This window comes from Euprymna scolopes, chromosome 46, assembly GCF_053919585.1.
Source record: "Euprymna scolopes isolate OS-2025 chromosome 46, ASM5391958v1, whole genome shotgun sequence".
Classification (NCBI taxonomy): Eukaryota; Metazoa; Mollusca; class Cephalopoda; order Sepiida; family Sepiolidae; genus Euprymna; species Euprymna scolopes.
In genome coordinates this window covers 121,110,827-121,129,268 of record NC_136527.1, presented here as the reverse complement: position 1 = coordinate 121,129,268, position 18,442 = coordinate 121,110,827, and the positions used below count along the sequence as shown (strand labels likewise).

General features: G+C 23.0%; 1 long non-coding RNA gene across 2 annotated transcripts in view; it reads left to right on the top strand.

The window, feature by feature from the left end:
• Positions 1-18,442, top strand: part of LOC145271218 (uncharacterized) — a 44,247-nt gene that overhangs the window by 9,699 nt on the left and 16,106 nt on the right. The window contains exons 4-7 of one of the 2 annotated variants that reach the window (XR_013865757.1): positions 208-4,453; positions 8,192-8,514; positions 10,315-12,976; positions 13,694-16,087. This is a non-coding gene — a long non-coding RNA (uncharacterized LOC145271218). Of the gene's footprint in view, positions 1-207; positions 4,539-8,191; positions 8,515-10,314; positions 12,977-13,693; positions 16,088-18,442 lie in introns of both variants that reach the window. The other variant, XR_013865756.1, reaches the window with a different exon arrangement.

Genomic DNA, 18,442 nt, shown 5'->3' with positions numbered 1-18,442 from the left:
GGTGCTTATTTAAATTGGCACTTATAGCGATAATTAAAAAAAAGTAAAGAAAATATGACAATAAAAGAGAGACAACTTAATTTGAAGGTGATGTCATTATAAAAAAAAGAATAAAAAAAAGGTGCTTATTTAAATTGGCACTTATAGCGATAATTAAAAAAAAGTAAAGAAACTATGACAATAAAAGAGAGACAACTTAATTTGAAGGTGATGTAATTATAAAAAAAAAACACAAAAAGGTGCTTATTTAAATTGGCACTTATAGCACTAATTAAAAAAAGTAAAGAAAATATGACAATAAAAGAGAGACAACTTTATTTGAAGGTGATGTCATTATAAAAAAAAGAATAAAAAAAAGGTGCTTATTTAAATTGGCACTTATAGCGATAATTAAAAAAAAGTAAAGAAAATATGACAATAAAAGAGAGACAACTTAAATTGAAGGTGATGTCATTTTAAAAAAAAAAGATTAAAACAAGGTGCTTATTTAAATTGGCACTTATAGCGATAATTAAAAAAGTAAAGAAAATATGACAATAAAAGAGAGACAACTTAATTTGAAGGTGATGTCATTATAAAAAAAAGATTAAAAAAAAGGTGCTTATTTAAATTGGCACTTATAACGGTAATTAAAAAAAAGTAAAGAAAATATGACAATAAAAGAGAGACAACTTAATTTGAAGGTGATGTCATTATAAAAAAAAAGAATAAAAAAAGGTGCTTATTTAAATTGGCACTTATAGCGATAATTAAAAAAAAGTAAAGAAAATATGACAATAAAAGAGAGACAACTTAATTTGAAGGTGATGTCATTATAAAAACCAGAATAAAAAAAAGGTGCTTATTTAAATTGGCACTTATAGCGATAATTAAAAAAAAGTAAAGAAAATATGACAATAAAAGAGAGACAACTTAATTTGAATGTGATGCCATTATAAAAAAAAGAATAAAAAAGGTGCTTATTTAAATTGGCACTTATAGCGATAATTAAAAAAAAGTAAAGAAAATATGACAATAAAAGAGAGACAACTTAATTTGAAGGTGATGTCATTATAAAAAAAAGAATAAAAAAAAGGTGCTTATTTAAATTGGCCCTTATAGCGATAATTAAAAAAGTAAAGAAAATATGACAATAAAAGAGAGACAACTTAAATTGAAGGTGATGTCATTATAAAAAAAAATACACAAAAAGGTGCTTATTTAAATTGGCACTTATAGCGATAATTAAAAAAAAGTAAAGAAAATATGACAATAAAAGAGAGACAACTTAATTTGAAGGTGATGTCATTATAAAAAAAAGAATAAAAAAAAGGTGCTTATTTAAATTGGCACTTATAGCGATAATTAAAAAAAAGTAAAGAAACTATGACAATAAAAGAGAGACAACTTAATTTGAAGGTGATGTCATTATAAAAAAAAAACACAAAAAGGTGCTTATTTAAATTGGCACTTATAGCACTAATTAAAAAAAGTAAAGAAAATATGACAATAAAAGAGAGACAACTTAAATTGAAGGTGATGTCATTTTAAAAAAAAAAGATTAAAAAAAGGTGCTTATTTAAATTGGCACTTATAGCGATAATTAAAAAAGTAAAGAAAATATGACAATAAAAGAGAGACAACTAAATTTGAAGGTGATGTCATTATAAAAAAAAGATTAAAAAAAAGGTGCTTATTTAAATTGGCACTTATAACGGTAATTAAAAAAAAGTAAAGAAAATATGACAATAAAAGAGAGACAACTTAATTTGAAGGTGATGTCATTATAAAAAAAAGAATAAAAAAGGTGCTTATTAAAATTGGCACTTATAGCGATAATTAAAAAAAAGTAAAGAAAATATGACAATAAAAGAGAGACAACTTAATTTGAAGGTGATGTCATTATAAAAAAAAAGAATAAAAAAAGGTGCTTATTTAAATTGGCACTTATAGTGATAATTAAAAAAAAGTAAACAAAATATGACAATAAAAGAGAGACAACTTAATTTGAAGGTGATGTCATTATAAAAAAAAATACACAAAAAAGTGCTTATTTAAATTGGCACTTATAGCGAAAATTAAAAAAAAGTAAAGAAAATATGACAATAAAAGAGAGACAACTTAATTTGAAGGTGATGTCATTATAAAAAGAATACACAAAAAGGTGCTTATTTAAATTGGCACTTATAGCGATAATTAAAAAAAAGTAAAGAAAATATGACAATAAAAGAGAGACAACCTCATTTGAAGGTGATGTCATTATAAAAAAAAGATTAAACAAAGGTGCTTGTTTAAATTGGCACTTATAGCGATAATTAAAAAAAAAGTAAAGAAAATATGACAATAAAAGAGAGACAACTTAATTTGAATGTGATGCCATTATAAAAAAAAGAATAAAAAAGGTGCTTATTTAAATTGGCACTTATAGCGATAATTAAAAAAAAGGAAAGAAAATATGACAATAAAAGAGAGACAACTTAATTTGAAGGTGATGTCATTATAAAAAAAAAGAATAAAAAAAGGTGCTTATTTAAATTGGCACTTATAGCGATAATTAAAAAAAAGTAAAGAAAATATGACAATAAAAGAGAGACAACTTAATTTGAAGGTGATGTCATTATAAAAAAAAGAATAAAAAAAAGGTGCTTATTTAAATTGGCACTTATAGCGATAATTAAAAAAAAGTAAAGAAAATATGACAATAAAAGAGAGACAACTTAATTTGAATGTGATGCCATTATAAAAAAAAGAATAAAAAAGGTGCTTATTTAAATTGGCACTTATAGCGATAATTAAAAAAAAGTAAAGAAAATATGACAATAAAAGAGAGACAACTTAATTTGAAGGTGATGTCATTATAAAAAAAAAGAATAAAAAAAGGTGCTTATTTAAATTGGCACTTATAGCGATAATTAAAAAAAAGTAAAGAAAATATGACAATAAAAGAGAGACAACTTAATTTGAATGTGATGCCATTATAAAAAAAAGAATAAAAAAGGTGCTTATTTAAATTGGCACTTATAGCGATAATTAAAAAAAAGTAAAGAAAATATGACAATAAAAGAGAGACAACTTAATTTGAAGGTGATGTCATTATAAAAAAAAATACACAAAATGGTGCTTATTTAAATTGGCACTTATAGTGATAATTAAAAAAAAGTAAAGAAAATATGACAATAAAAGAGAGACAACTTAATTTGGAGGTGATGTCATTATAAAAAAAAGAATAAACACAGGTGCTTATTAAAATTGACACTTATAGCGATAATAAAAACAAGTAAAGAAAATATGACAATAAAAGAGAGACAACTTAATTTGAAGGTGATGTCATTATAAAAAAAAGAATAACAAAAGATTCTTATTTAAATTGGCACTTATAGCGATAATTAAAACAAGTAAAGAAAATATGACAATAAAAGAGAGACAACTTAATTTGAAGGTGATGTCATTATAAAAAAAAGAATAAAAAAGGTGCTTATTTAAATTGGCACTTACTGCGATAATTAAAAAAAAGTAAAGAAAATATTAATATAAAAGAGAGACAACTTAATTTGAAGTAAAGTAAAGAAAATATGACAATGAAAGAGAGACAACTTAATTTGAAGGTGATGTCATTATAAAAAAAATATTTAAAAAAAGGTGCTTATTTTAATTGGCACTTATAGCGATAATTAAAAAAAAGTAAAGAAAATATGACAATAAAAGAGAGACAACTTAATTTGAAGGTGATGTCATTATAAAAAAAAATAAACAAAAAGGTGCTTATTTAAATTGGCACTTATAGCGATAATTAAAAAAAAGTAAAGAAAATATGACAATAAAAGAGAGACAACTTAATTTGAAGGTGATGTCATTATAAAAAAAAGAATAAAAAAAGGTGCTTATTTAAATTGGCACTTATAGCGATAATTAGAAAAAAGTAAAAAAATATGACAATAAAAGAGAGACAACTTAATTTGAAGGTGATGTCATTATAAAAAAAAGAATAAAAAAAGGTGCTTATTTAAATTGGCACTTAGAGCGATAATTAAAAAAAAGTAAAGAAAATATGACAATAAAAGAGAGACAACTTAATTTGAAGGTGATGTCATTATAAAAAAAAAGAATAAAAAAAAGGTGCTTATTTAAATTGGCACTTATAGCGATAAAACAAAAAGTAAAGAAAATATGACAATAAAAGAGTGACAACTTAATTTGAAGGTGATGTCATTATAAAAAAAAGAATAAAAAAAAGATGCGTGTTTAAATTGGCACTTATAGCGATATTTAAAAAAAAGTAAAGAAAATATGACAATAAAAGGGAGACAACTTAATTTGAAGGTGATGTCATTATAAAAAAAAGAATAAAAAAAAGGTGCTTATTTAAATTGGCACTTATAGCGATAATTAAAAAAAAGTAAAGAAAATATGACAATAAAAGAGAGACAACTTAATTTGAAGGTGATGTCATTACAAAAAAAAGAATAAAAAAAAGGTGCTTATTTCAATTGGCACTTATAGCGATAATAAAACAAAGTAAAGAAAATATGACAATAAAAGAGAGACAACTTAATTTGAAGGTGATGTCATTATAAAAAAAGAATTAAAAAAGGTGCTTATTTAAATTGGCACTTATAGCGATAATTAAAAAAGAGTAAAGAAAATATGACAATAAAAGAGAGACAACTTAATTTGAAGGTGATGTCATTATAAAAAAAAAGAATAAAAAAAGGTGCTTATTTAAATTGGCACTTATAGCGATTATTAAATAAAAGTAAAGAAAATATGACAATAAAAGAGAGACAACTTAATTTGAAGGTGATGTCATTATAAAAAAAAAGAATAAAAAAAGGTGCTTATTTAAATTGGCACTTATAGCGATTATTAAAAAAAAGTAAAGAAAATATGACAATAAAAGACAGACAACTTAATTTGAAGGTGATGTCAATATAAAAAAAGAAGTAAAAAAGGTGCTTATTTAAATTGGCACTTATAGCGATAATTAAAAAAAAGTAAAGAAAATATGACAATAAAAGAGAGACAACTTAATTTGAAGGTGATGTCATTATAAAAAAGATTAAAAAAAGGTGCTTATTAAAATTGGCACTTATAGCGATAATTAAAACAAGTAAAGAAAATATGACAATAAAAGAGAGATAACTTAATTTGAAGGTGATGTCAATATAAAAAAAGATTAAAAAAGGTGCTTATTTAAATTGGCACTTATAGCGATAATTAAAAAAAAGTAAAGAAAATATGACAATAAAAGAGAGACAACTTAATTTGAAGGTGATGTCATTATAAAAAAAAAGAATAAAAAAGGTGCTTATTAAAATTGGCACTTATAGCGATAATTAAAAAAAAGTAGAGAAAATATGACAATAAAAGAGAGACAACTTAATTTGAAGGTGATGTCATTATAAAAAAAAAGAATAAAAAAAGGTGCTTATTTAAATTGGCACTTATAGTGATAATTAAAAAAAAGTTAACAAAATATGACAATAAAAGAGAGACAACTTAATTTGAAGGTGATGTCATTATAAAAAAAAATACACAAAAAAGTGCTTATTTAAATTGGCACTTATAGCGAAAATTAAAAAAAAGTAAAGAAAATATGACAATAAAAGAGAGACAACTTAATTTAAAGGTTATGTCATTATAAAAAGAATACACAAAAAGGTGCTTATTTAAATTGGCACTTATAGCGATAATTAAAAAAAAGTAAAGAAAATATGACAATAAAAGAGAGACAACCTCATTTGAAGGTGATGTCATTATAAAAAAAAGATTAAAAAAAGGTGCTTGTTTAAATTGGCACTTATAGCGATAATTAAAAAAAAAGTAAAGAAAATATGACAATAAAAGAGAGACAACTTAATTTGAATGTGATGCCATTATAAAAAAAAGAATAAAAAAGGTGCTTATTTAAATTGGAACTCATAGCGATAATTAAAAAAAAGTAAAGAAAATATGACAATAAAAGAGAGACAACTTAATTTGAAGGTGATGTCATTATAAAAAAAAAGAATAAAAAAAGGTGCTTATTTAAATTGGCACTTATAGCGATAATTAAAAAAAAGTAAAGAAAATATGACAATAAAAGAGAGACAACTTAATTTGAAGGTGATGTCATTATAAAAAAAAGAATAAAAAAAAGGTGCTTATTTAAATTGGCACTTATAGCGATAATTAAAAAAAAGTAAAGAAAATATGACAATAAAAGAGAGACAACTTAATTTGAATGTGATGCCATTATAAAAAAAAGAATAAAAAAGGTGCTTATTTAAATTGGCACTTATAGCGATAATTAAAAAAAAGTAAAGAAAATATGACAATAAAAGAGAGACAACTTAATTTGAAGGTGATGTCATTATAAAAAAAAAGAATAAAAAAAGGTGCTTATTTAAATTGGCACTTATAGTGATAATTAAAAAAAAGTAAACACAATATGACAATAAAAGAGAGACAACTTAATTTGAAGGTGATGTCATTATAAAAAAAAATACACAAAAAAGTGCTTATTTAAATTGGCACTTATAGCGAAAATTAAAAAAAAGTAAAGAAAATATGACAATAAAAGAGAGACAACTTAATTTGAAGGTGATGTCATTATAAAAAGAATACACAAAAAGGTGCTTATTTAAATTGGCACTTATAGCGATAATTAAAAAAAAGTAAAGAAAATATAACAATAAAAGAGAGACAACCTCATTTGAAGGTGATGTCATTATAAAAAAAAGATTAAAAAAAGGTGCTTGTTTAAATTGGCACTTATAGCGATAATTAAAAAAAAAGTAAAGAAAATATGACAATAAAAGAGAGACAACTTAATTTGAATGTGATGCCATTATAAAAAAAAGAATAAAAAAGGTGCTTATTTAAATTGGCACTTATAGCGATAATTAAAAAAAAGTAAAGAAAATATGACAATAAAAGAGAGACAACTTAATTTGAAGGTGATGTCATTATAAAAAAAAAGAATAAAAAAAGGTGCTTATTTAAATTGGCACTTATAGCGATAATTAAAAAAAAGTAAAGAAAATATGACAATAAAAGAGAGACAACTTAATTTGAAGGTGATGTCATTATAAAAAAAAGAATAAAAAAAGGTGCTTATTTAAATTGGCACTTATAGCGATAATTAAAAAAAAGTAAAGAAAATATGACAATAAAAGAGAGACGACTTAATTTGAAGGTGATGTCATTATAAAAAAAAAGAATAAAAAAAGGTGCTTATTTAAATTGGCACTTATAGTGATAATTAAAAAAAAGTAAAGAAAATATGACAATAAAAGAGAGACAACTTAATTTGAAGGTGATGTCATTATAAAAAAAAGAATTAAAAAAAGGTGCTTATTTAAATTGGCACTTATTGCGATAATTAAAAAAAAGTAAAGAAAATATGACAATAAAAGAGAGACAACTTAATTTGAAGGTGATGTCATTATAAAAAAAAATATTTAAAAAAAGGTGCTTATTTAAATTGGCACTTATAGCGATAATTAAAAAAAAGTAAAGAAAATATGACAATAAAAGAGAGACAACTTAATTTGAAGGTGATGTCATTATAAAAAAAAATATTTAAAAAAAGGTGCTTATTTAAATTGGCACTTATAGCGATAATTAAAAAAAAGTAAAGAAAATATGACAATAAAAGAGAGACAACTTAATTTGAAGGTGATGTCATTATAAAAAAAAGAATGAAAAAAAGGTGCTTATTTAAATTGGCACTTATAGCGATAATTAAAAAAAGTAAAGAAAATATGACAATAAAAGAGAGACAACTTAATTTGAAGGTGATGTCATTATAAAAAAAAGAATAACAAAAGGTTCTTATTTAAATTGGCACTTATAGCGATAATTAAAACAAGTAAAGAAAATATGACAATAAAAGAGAGACAACTTAATTTGAAGGTGATGTCATTATAAAAAAAAGTATAAAAAAGGTGCTTATTTAAATTGACACTTACTGCGATAATTAAAAAAAAGTAAAGAAAATATTACAATAAAAGAGAGACAACTTAATTTGAAGTAAAGTAAAGAAAATATGACAATGAAAGAGAGACAACTTAATTTGAAGGTGATGTCATTATAAAAAAAATATTTAAAAAAAGGTGCTTATTTTAATTGGCACTTATAGCGATAATTAAAAAAAAGTAAAGAAAATATGACAATAAAAGAGAGACAACTTAATTTGAAGGTGATGTCATTATAAAAAAAAATAAACAAAAAGGTGCTTATTTAAATTGGCACTTATAGCGATAATTAAAAAAAAGTAAAGAAAAAATGACAATAAAAGAGAGACAACTTAATTTGAAGGTGATGTCATTTAAAAAAAAAAAAAAAAAAGGTGCTTATTTAAATTGGCACTTATAGCGATAATTAAAAAAAAGTAAAGAAAATATGACAATAAAAGAGAGACAACTTAATTTGAAGGTGATGTCATTATAAAAAAAAGAATAAAAAAAAGGTGCTTATTTACATTGGCACTTATAGCGATAATTAAAAAAAAGTAAAGTGATTATGACAATAAAAGAGAGACAACTTAATTTGAAGGTGATGTCATTATAAAAAAAAGAATAAAACAAAGGTGCTTATTTTAATTGGCACTTATAGCGATAATTAAAAAAAAGTAAAGAAAATATGACAATAAAAGAGAGACAACTTAATTTGGAGGTGATGTCATTATAAAAAAAAGAATAAACACAGGTGATTATTTAAATTGGCACTTATAGCGATAATTAAAAAAAAGTAAAGAAAATATGACAATAAAAGAGAGACAACTTAATTTGAAGGTGATGTCATTTAAAAAAAAAAAAGAATGAAAAAAAGGTGCTTATTTAAATTGGCACTTATAGCGATAATTAAAAAAAAGTAAAGAAAATATGACAATAAAAGAGAGACAACTTAATTTGAAGGTGATGTCATTACAAAAAAAAGAATAAAAAAAAGGTGCTTATTTAAATTGGCACTTATAGTGATAATTAAAAAAAAGTAAAGAAAATATGACAATAAAAGAGAGACAACTTAATTTGAAGGTGATGTCATTATAAAAAAAAGAATAAAAAAGGTGCTTATTTAAATTGGCACTTATAGTGATAATTAAAAAAAAGTAAAGAAAATATTACAATAAAAGAGAGACAACTTCATTTGAAGGTGATGTCATTACAAAAAACAGAATAAAAAAAAGGTGCCTGTTTAAATTGGCACTTATAGCGATAATTAAAAAAAAGTAAAGAAAATATGACAATAAAAGAGAGACAACTTAATTTGAAGGTGATGTCATTATAAAAAAAAGAATAAAACAAAGGTGCTTATTTAAATTGGCACTTATAGCGATAATTAAAAAAAAGTAAAGAAAATATTACAATAAAAGAGAGACAACTTAATTTGAAGGTGATGTCATTATAAAAAAAAGAATAAAGAAAAGGTGCTTATTTAAATTGGCACTTATAGTGATAATTAAAAAAAAGTAAAGAAAATATGACAATAAATGAGAGACAACTTAATTTGAAGGTGATGTCATTATAAAAAAAAGAATAAAAAAGGTGCTTATTTAAATTGGCACTTATAGCGATAATTAAAAAAAAGTAAAGAAAATATTACAATAAAAGAGAGACAACTTAATTTGAAGGTGATGTCATTACAAAAAACAGAATAAAAAAAAAGTGCCTGTTTAAATTGGCACTTATAACGATAATTAAAAAAAAGTAAAGAAAATATGACAATAAAAGAGAGACAACTTAATTTGAAGGTGATGTCATTTAAAAAAAAAAAAGAATGAAAAAAAGGTGCTTATTTAAATTGGCACTTATAGCGATAATTAAAAAAAAGTAAAGAAAATATGACAATAAAAGAGAGACAACTTAATTTGAAGGTGATGTCATTACAAAAAAAAGAATAAAAAAAAGGTGCTTATTTAAATTGGCACTTATAGTGATAATTAAAAAAAAGTAAAGAAAATATGACAATAAAAGAGAGACAACTTAATTTGAAGGTGATGTCATTATAAAAAAAGAAAAAAAAAAAGGTGCTTATTTAAATTGGCACTTATAGCGATAATTAAAAAAAAGTAAAGAAAATATGACAATAAAAGAGAGACAACTTAATTTGAAGGTGATGTCATTATAAAAAAAAGAATAAAAAAAGGTGCTTATTTAAATTGGCACTTATAGCGATAATTAAAAAAAAGTAAAGAAAATATGACAATAAAAGAGAGACAACTTAATTTGAAGGTGATGTCATTATAAAAAAAAGAATAAAAAAAAAGGTGCTTATTTACATTGGCACTTATAGCGATAATTAAAAAAAAGTAAAGAAAATATGACAATAAAAGAGAGACAACTTAATTTGAAGGTGATGTCATTATAAAAAAAAGAATAAAAAAAAGGTGCTTATTTAAATTGGCACTTATAGCGATAATTAAAAAAAAGTAAAGAAAATATGACAATAAAAGAGAGACAACTTAATTTGAAGGTGATGTCATTATAAAAAAAAGATTAAAAAAGGGTGCTTATTTAAATTGGCACTTATAGCGATAATTAAAAAAAAGTAAAGAAAATATGACAATAAAAGGGAGACAACTTAATTTGAAGGTGATGTCATTATAAAAAAAGAATAAAAAAAGGTGCTTATTTCAATTGGCACTTATAGTGATAATTAAAAAAGAGTAAAGAAAATATGACAATAAAAGAGAGACAACTTAATTTGAAGGTGATGTCATTATAAAAAAAATACACAAAAAGGTGCTTATTTAAATTGGCACTCATAGCGATAATTAAAAAAAAGTAAAGAAAAAATGACAATAAAAGAGAGACAACTTAATTTGAAGGTGATGTCATTATAAAAAAAGATTAAAAAAAGGTGCTTATTTAAATTGGCACTCATAGCGATAATTAAAAAAAAGTAAAGAAAAAATGACAATAAAAGAGAGACAACTTAATTTGAAGGTGATGTCATTTAAAAAAAAAAAAAAAAAAGGTGCTTATTTAAATTGGCACTTATAGCGATAATTAAAAAAAAGTAAAGAAAATATGACAATAAAAGAGAGACAACTTAATTTGAAGGTGATGTCATTATAAAAAAAAGAATAAAAAAAAGGTGCTTATTTACATTGGCACTTATAGCGATAATTAAAAAAAAGTAAAGTGATTATGACAATAAAAGAGAGACAACTTAATTTGAAGGTGATGTCATTATAAAAAAAAGAATAAAAAAAAGGTGCTTATTTAAATTGGCACTTATAGTGATAATTAAAATAAAGTAAAGAAAATATGACAATAAAAGAGAGACAACTTAATTTGAAGGTGATGTCATTATAAAAAAAATACACAAAAAGGTGCTTATTTAAATTGGCACTCATAGCGATAATTAAAAAAAAGTAAAGAAAAAATGACAATAAAAGAGAGACAACTTAATTTGAAGGTGATGTCATTCAAAAAAAAAAAAAAAAAGGTGCTTATTTAAATTGGCACTTATAGCGATAATTAAAAAAAAATAAAGAAAATATGACAATAAAAGAGAGACAACTTAATTTGAAGGTGATGTCATTATAAAAAAAAGAATAAAAAAAAGGTGCTTATTTACATTGGCACTTATAGCGATAATTAAAAACAAGTAAAGAAAATATGACAATAAAAGAGAGACAACTTAATTTGAAGGTGATGTCATTATAAAAAAAAGAATAAAAAAAAGGTGCTTATTTAAATTGGCACTGATAGTGATAATTAAAAAAAAGTAAAGAAAATATGACAATAAAAGAGAGACAACTTAATTTGAAGGTGATGTCATTATAAAAAAAAGAATAAAAAAGGTGCTTATTTAAATTGGCACTTATAGCGATAATTAAAAAAAAGTAAAGAAAATATTACAATAAAAGAGAGACAACTTAATTTGAAGGTGATGTCATTACAAAAAACAGAATAAAAAAAAGGTGCCTGTTTAAATTGGCACTTATAACGATAATTAAAAAAAAGTAAAGAAAATATGACAATAAAAGAGAGACAACTTAATTTGAAGGTGATGTCATTTAAAAAAAAAAAAGAATAAAAAAAAGGTGCTTATTTAAATTGGCACTTATAGCGATAATTAAAAAAAAGTAAAGAAAATATGACAATAAAAGAGAGACAACTTAATTTGAAGGTGATGTCATTACAAAAAAAAGAATAAAAAAAAGGTGCTTATTTAAATTGGCACTTATAGTGATAATTAAAAAAAAGTAAAGAAAATATGACAATAAAAGAGAGACAACTTAATTTGAATGTGATGTCATTACAAAAAAAAGAATAAAAAAAAGGTGCTTATTTAAATTGGCACTTATAGCGATAATTAAAAAAAAGTAAAGAAAATATGACAATAAAAGAGAGACAACTTAATTTGAAGGTGATGTCATTATAAAAAAAAGAATAAAAAAAAGGTGCTTATTTACATTGGCACTTATAGCGATAATTAAAAAAAAGTAAAGTGATTATGACAATAAAAGAGAGACAACTTAATTTGAAGGTGATGTCATTATAAAAAAAAGATTAAAAAAGGGTGCTTATTTAAATTGGAACTTATAGCGATAATAAAAAAAGTAAAGAAAATATGACAATAAAAGAGAGACAACTTAATTTGAAGGTGATGTCATTATAAAAAAAGAATTAAAAAAAGGTGCTTATTTAAATTGGCACTTATAGTGATAATTAAAAAAGAGTAAAGAAAATATGACAATAAAAGAGAGACAACTTAATTTGAAGGTGATGTCATTATAAAAAAAATACACAAAAAGGTGCTTATTTAAATTGGCACTCATAGCGATAATTAAAAAAAAGTAAAGAAAAAATGACAATAAAAGAGAGACAACTTAATTTGAAGGTGATGTCATTTAAAAAAAAAAAAAAAAGGTGCTTATTTAAATTGGCACTTATAGCGATAATTAAAAAAAAGTAAAGAAAATATGACAATAAAAGAGAGACAACTGAATTTGAAGTAAAGTAAAGAAAATATGACAATGAAAGAGAGACAACTTAATTTGAAGGTGATGTCATTATAAAATAAAGATTAAAAAAAGATGCTTATTTAAATTGGCACTTATAGCGATAATTAAAAAAAAGTAAAGAAAATATGACAATAAAAGAGAGACAACTTAAATTGAAGGTGATGTCATTATAAAAAAAAATACACAAAAAGGTGCTTATTTAAATTGGCACTTATAGCCATAATTAAAAAAAAGTAAAGAAAATATGACAATAAAAGAGAGACAACTTAATTTGAAGGTGATGTCATTATAAAAAAAAGAATAAAAAAAAGGTTCTTATTTAAATTGGCACTTATAGCGATAATTAAAAAAAAGTAAAGAAAATATGACAATAAAAGAGAGACAACTTAATTTGAAGGTGATGTCATTATAAAAAAAAGAATAAAAAAAGGTGCTTATTTAAATTGGCACTTATAGCGATAATTAAAAAAAAGTAAAGAAAATATGACAATAAAAGAGAGACAACTTAATTTGAAGGTGATGTCATTATAAAAAAAAGAATAAAAAAAAGGTGCTTATTTACATTGGCACTTATAGCGATAATTAAAAAAAAGTAAAGAAAATATGACAATAAAAGAGAGACAACTTAATTTGAAGGTGATGTCATTATAAAAAAAAGAATAAAAAAAAGGTGCTTATTTAAATTGGCACTTATAGTGATAATTAAAATAAAGTAAAGAAAATATGACAATAAAAGAGAGACAACTTAATTTGAAGGTGATGTCATTATAAAAAAAAGAATAAAAAAGGTGCTTATTTAAATTGGCACTTATAGTGATAATTAAAAAAAAGTAAAGAAAATATTACAATAAAAGAGAGACAACTTAATTTGAAGGTGATGTCATTACAAAAAACAGAATAAAAAAAAGGTGCCTGTTTAAATTGGCACTTATAACGATAATTAAAAAAAAGTAAAGAAAATATGACAATAAAAGAGAGACAACTTAATTTGAAGGTGATGTCATTTAAAAAAAAAAAAGAATAAAAAAAAGGTGCTTATTTAAATTGGCACTTATAGTGATAATTAAAAAAAAGTAAAGAAAATATGACAATAAAAGAGAGACAACTTAATTTGAAGGTGATGTCATTATAAAAAAAAGAATAAAAAAAAGGTGCTTATTTAAATTGGCACTTATAGCGATAATTAAAACAAGTAAAGAAAATATGACAATAAAAGAGAGATAACTTAATTTGAAGGTGATGTCAATATAAAAAAAGATTAAAAAAGATGCTTATTTAAATTGGCACTTATAGCGATAATTAAAAAAAAGTAAAGAAAATATGACAATAAAAGACAGACAACTTAATTTGAAGGTGATGTCATTATAAAAAAAAGAATAAAAAAAGGTGCTTATTTAAATTTGCACTTATAGCGATAATTAAAAAAAGTAAAGAAAATATGACAATAAAAGAGAGACAACTTAATTTGAAGGTGATGTCATTATAAAAAAAAGAATAAAAAAAAGGTGCTTATTTAAATTGGCACTTATAGTGATAATTAAAAAAAGTAAACAAAATATGACAATAAAAGAGAGACAACTTAATTTGAAGGTGATGTCATTATAAACTAAAGATTAAAAAAAGGGTGCTTATTTACATTGGCACTTATAGCGATAATTAAAAAAAAGTAAAGAAAATATGACAATAAAAGAGAGACAACTTAATTTGAAGGTGATGTCATTATAAAAAAAAAGAATTAAAAAAATTGTGCTTATTTAAATTGGCACTTATAGCGATAATTAAAAAAAAAGTAAAGAAAATATGACAATAAAAGAGAGACAACTTAATTTGAAGGTGATGTCATTATAAAAAAAAGAATAAAAAAAAGGTGCTTATTTAAATTGGCACTTATAGTGATAATTAAAAAAAAGTAAAGAAAATATGACAATAAAAGAGAGACAACTTAATTTGAAGGTGATGTCATTATAAAAAAAGAATAAAAAAAGGTGCTTATTTAAATTGGCACTTATAGCGATAATTAAAAAAAAGTAAAGAAAATATTACAATAAAAGAGAGACAACTTAATTTGAAGGTGATGTCATTACAAAAAAAAGAAAAAAAAAAGGTGCTTATTTAAATTGGCACTTATAACGATAATTAAAAAAAAGTAAAGAAAATATGACAATAAAAGAGAGACAACTTAATTTGAAGGTGATGTCATTATAAAAAAAAGAATAAAAAAAAGGTGCGTGTTTAAATTGGCACTTATAGTGATAATTAAAAAAAAGTAAAGAAAATATGACAATAAAAGAGAGACAACTTAATTTGAAGGTGATGTCATTATAAAAAAAAAGAATAAAAAAAGGTGCTTATTTAAATTGGCACTCATAACGATAATTAAAAAAAAGTAAAGAAAATATGACAATAAAAGAGAGACAACTTAATTTGAAGGTGATGTCATTATAAAAAAAAAGAATAAAAAAAGGTGCTTATTTAAATTGGCACTTATAGCGATAATTAAAAAAAAGTAAAGAAAATATGACAATAAAAGAGAGACAACTTAATTTGAAGGTGATGTCATTATAAAAAAAAGAATAAAAAAAAGGTGCGTGTTTAAATTGGCACTTATAGTGATAATTAAAAAACAGTAAAGAAAATATGACAATAAAAGAGAGACAACTTAATTTGGAGGTGATGTCATTATAAAAAAAAGAATAAAAAAAAGGTGCGTGTTTAAATTGGCACTTATAGTGATAATTAAAAAAAAGTAAAGAAAATATGACAATAAAAGAGAGACAACTTAATTTGAAGGTGATGTCATTATAAAAAAAAAGAATAAAAAAAAGGTGCTTATTTAAATTGGCACTTATAGCGATAATTAAAAAAAAGTAAAGAAAATATGACAATAAAAGAGAGACAACTTAATTTGAAGGTGATGTCATTATAAAAAAAAGAATAAAAAAAAGGTGCGTGTTTAAATTGGCACTTATAGTGATAATTAAAAAACAGTAAAGAAAATATGACAATAAAAGAGAGACAACTTAATTTGGAGGTGATGTCATTATAAAAAAAAGAATAAACACAGGTGATTATTTAAATTGGCACTTATAGCGATAATTAAAAAAAAGTAAAGAAAATATGACAATAAAAGAGAGACAACTTAATTTGAAGGTGATGTCATTATAAAAAAAAAGAATAAAAAAAGGTGCTTATTTAAATTGGCACTTATAGTGATAATTAAAAAAAAGTAAAGAAAATATGACAATAAAAGAGAGACAACTTAATTTGAAGGTGATGTCATTATAAAAAAAAAGAATAAAAAAAGGTGCTTATTTAAATTGGCACTTATAGCGATAATTAAAAAAAAGTAAAGAAAATATGACAATAAAAGAGAGACAACTTAATTTGGAGGTGATGTCATTATAAAAAAAAGAATAAACACAGGTGATTATTTAAATTGGCACTTATAACGATAATTAAAAACAAGTAAAGAAAATATGACAATAAAAGAGAGACAACTTAATTTGAAGGTGATGTCATTACAAAAAAAAGAATTAAAAAAAGGTGCTTATTTAAATTGGCACTTATAGCGATAATTAAAAAAAAGTAAAGAAAATATGACAATAAAAGAGAGACAACTTAATTTGAAGATGATGTCATTATAAAAAAAAGAATAAAAAAAAGGTGCTTATTTAAATTGGCACTTATAGCGATAATTAAAAAAAAGTAAAGAAAATATGACAATAAAAGAGAGACAACTTAATTTGAAGGTGATGTCATTATAAAAAAAATATTTAAAAAAAGGTGCTTTTTAAATTGGCACTTATAGCGATAATTAAAAAAAGTAAAAAAATATGACAATAAAAGAGAGACAACTTAATTTGAAGGTGATGTCATTATAAAAAAAATATTTAAAAAAAGGTGCTTATTTTAATTGGCACTTATAGCGATAATTAAAAAAAAGTAAAGAAAATATGACAATAAAAGAGAGACAACTTAATTTGAAGGTGATGTCATTATAAAAAAAGAATAAAAAAAGGTGCTTATTTAAATTGGCACTTATAGCGATAATTAAAAAAAAGTAAAGAAAATATGACAATAAAAGAGAGACAACTTAATTTGAAGGTGATGTCATTATAAAAAAAAGAATAAAAAAAAGGTGCTTATTTAAATTGGCACTTATAGCGATAATTAAAAAAAAGTACAGAAAATATGACAATAAAAGAGAGACAACTTAATTTGAAGGTGATGTCATTATAAAAAAAAGAATAAAAAAAGGTGCTTATTTAAATTGGCACTTATAGCGATAATTAAAAAAAAAGTAAAGAATATATGACAATAAAAGAGAGACAACTTAATTTGAAGGTGATGTCATTATAAAAAAAAGAATAAAAAAAAGGTGCTTATTTAAATTGGCACTTATAGTGATAATTAAAAAAAAGTAAAGAAAATATGACAATAAAAGAGAGACAACTTAATTTGAAGGTGATGTCATTATAAAAAAAAGAATAAAAAAAAGGTGCTTATTTAAATTGGCACTTATAGCGATAATTAAAACAAGTAAAGAAAATATGACAATAAAAGAGAGATAACTTAATTTGAAGGTGATGTCAATATAAAAAAAGATTAAAAAAGATGCTTATTTAAATTGGCACTTATAGCGATAATTAAAAAAAAGTAAAGAAAATATGACAATAAAAGAGAGACAACTTAATTTGAAGGTGATGTCATTATAAAAAACATTAAAAAAAGGTGCTTATTAAAATTGGCACTTATAGCGATAATTCAAAAAAAGTAAAGAAAATATGACAATAAAAGAGAGACAACTTAATTTGAAGGTGATGTCATTATAAAAAAAGAATAAAACAAGGTGCTCATTTAAATTGGCACTTACAGTGACAATTAAAAAAAAGTAAAGAAAATATGACAATAAAAGAGAGACAACTTAATTTGAAGGTGATGTCATTATAAAAAAAAGAATAAAAAAAAGGTGCTTATTTAAATTGGCACTTATAGCGATAATTAAAAAAAAGTAAAAAAATATGACAATAAAAGAGAGACAACTTAATTTGAAGGTGATGTCATTATAAAAAAAAGAATTAAAACAGGGTGCTTATTTAAATTGGCACTTATAGCGATAATTAAAAAAAAGTAAAAAAATATGACAATAAAAGACAGACAACTTAATTTGAAGGTGATGTCATTATAAAAAAAAGAATTAAAAAAGGTGCTTATTTAAATTGGCACTTATAGTGATAATAAAAATAAAGTAAAGAAAATATGACAATAAAAGAGAGACAACTTAATTTGACTGTGATGTCATTATAAAAAAAAAATAAACAAAATAGTGCTTATTTAAATTGGCACTTATAGCGATAATTAAAAACAGTAAAGAAAATATGACAATAAAAGGGAGACAACTTAATTTGAAGGTGATGTAATTTTAAAAAAAAATTAAACAAAGGTGCTTATAAAAATTGGCACTTATAGTGATAATTAAAAAAAAGTAAAGAAAATATGACAATA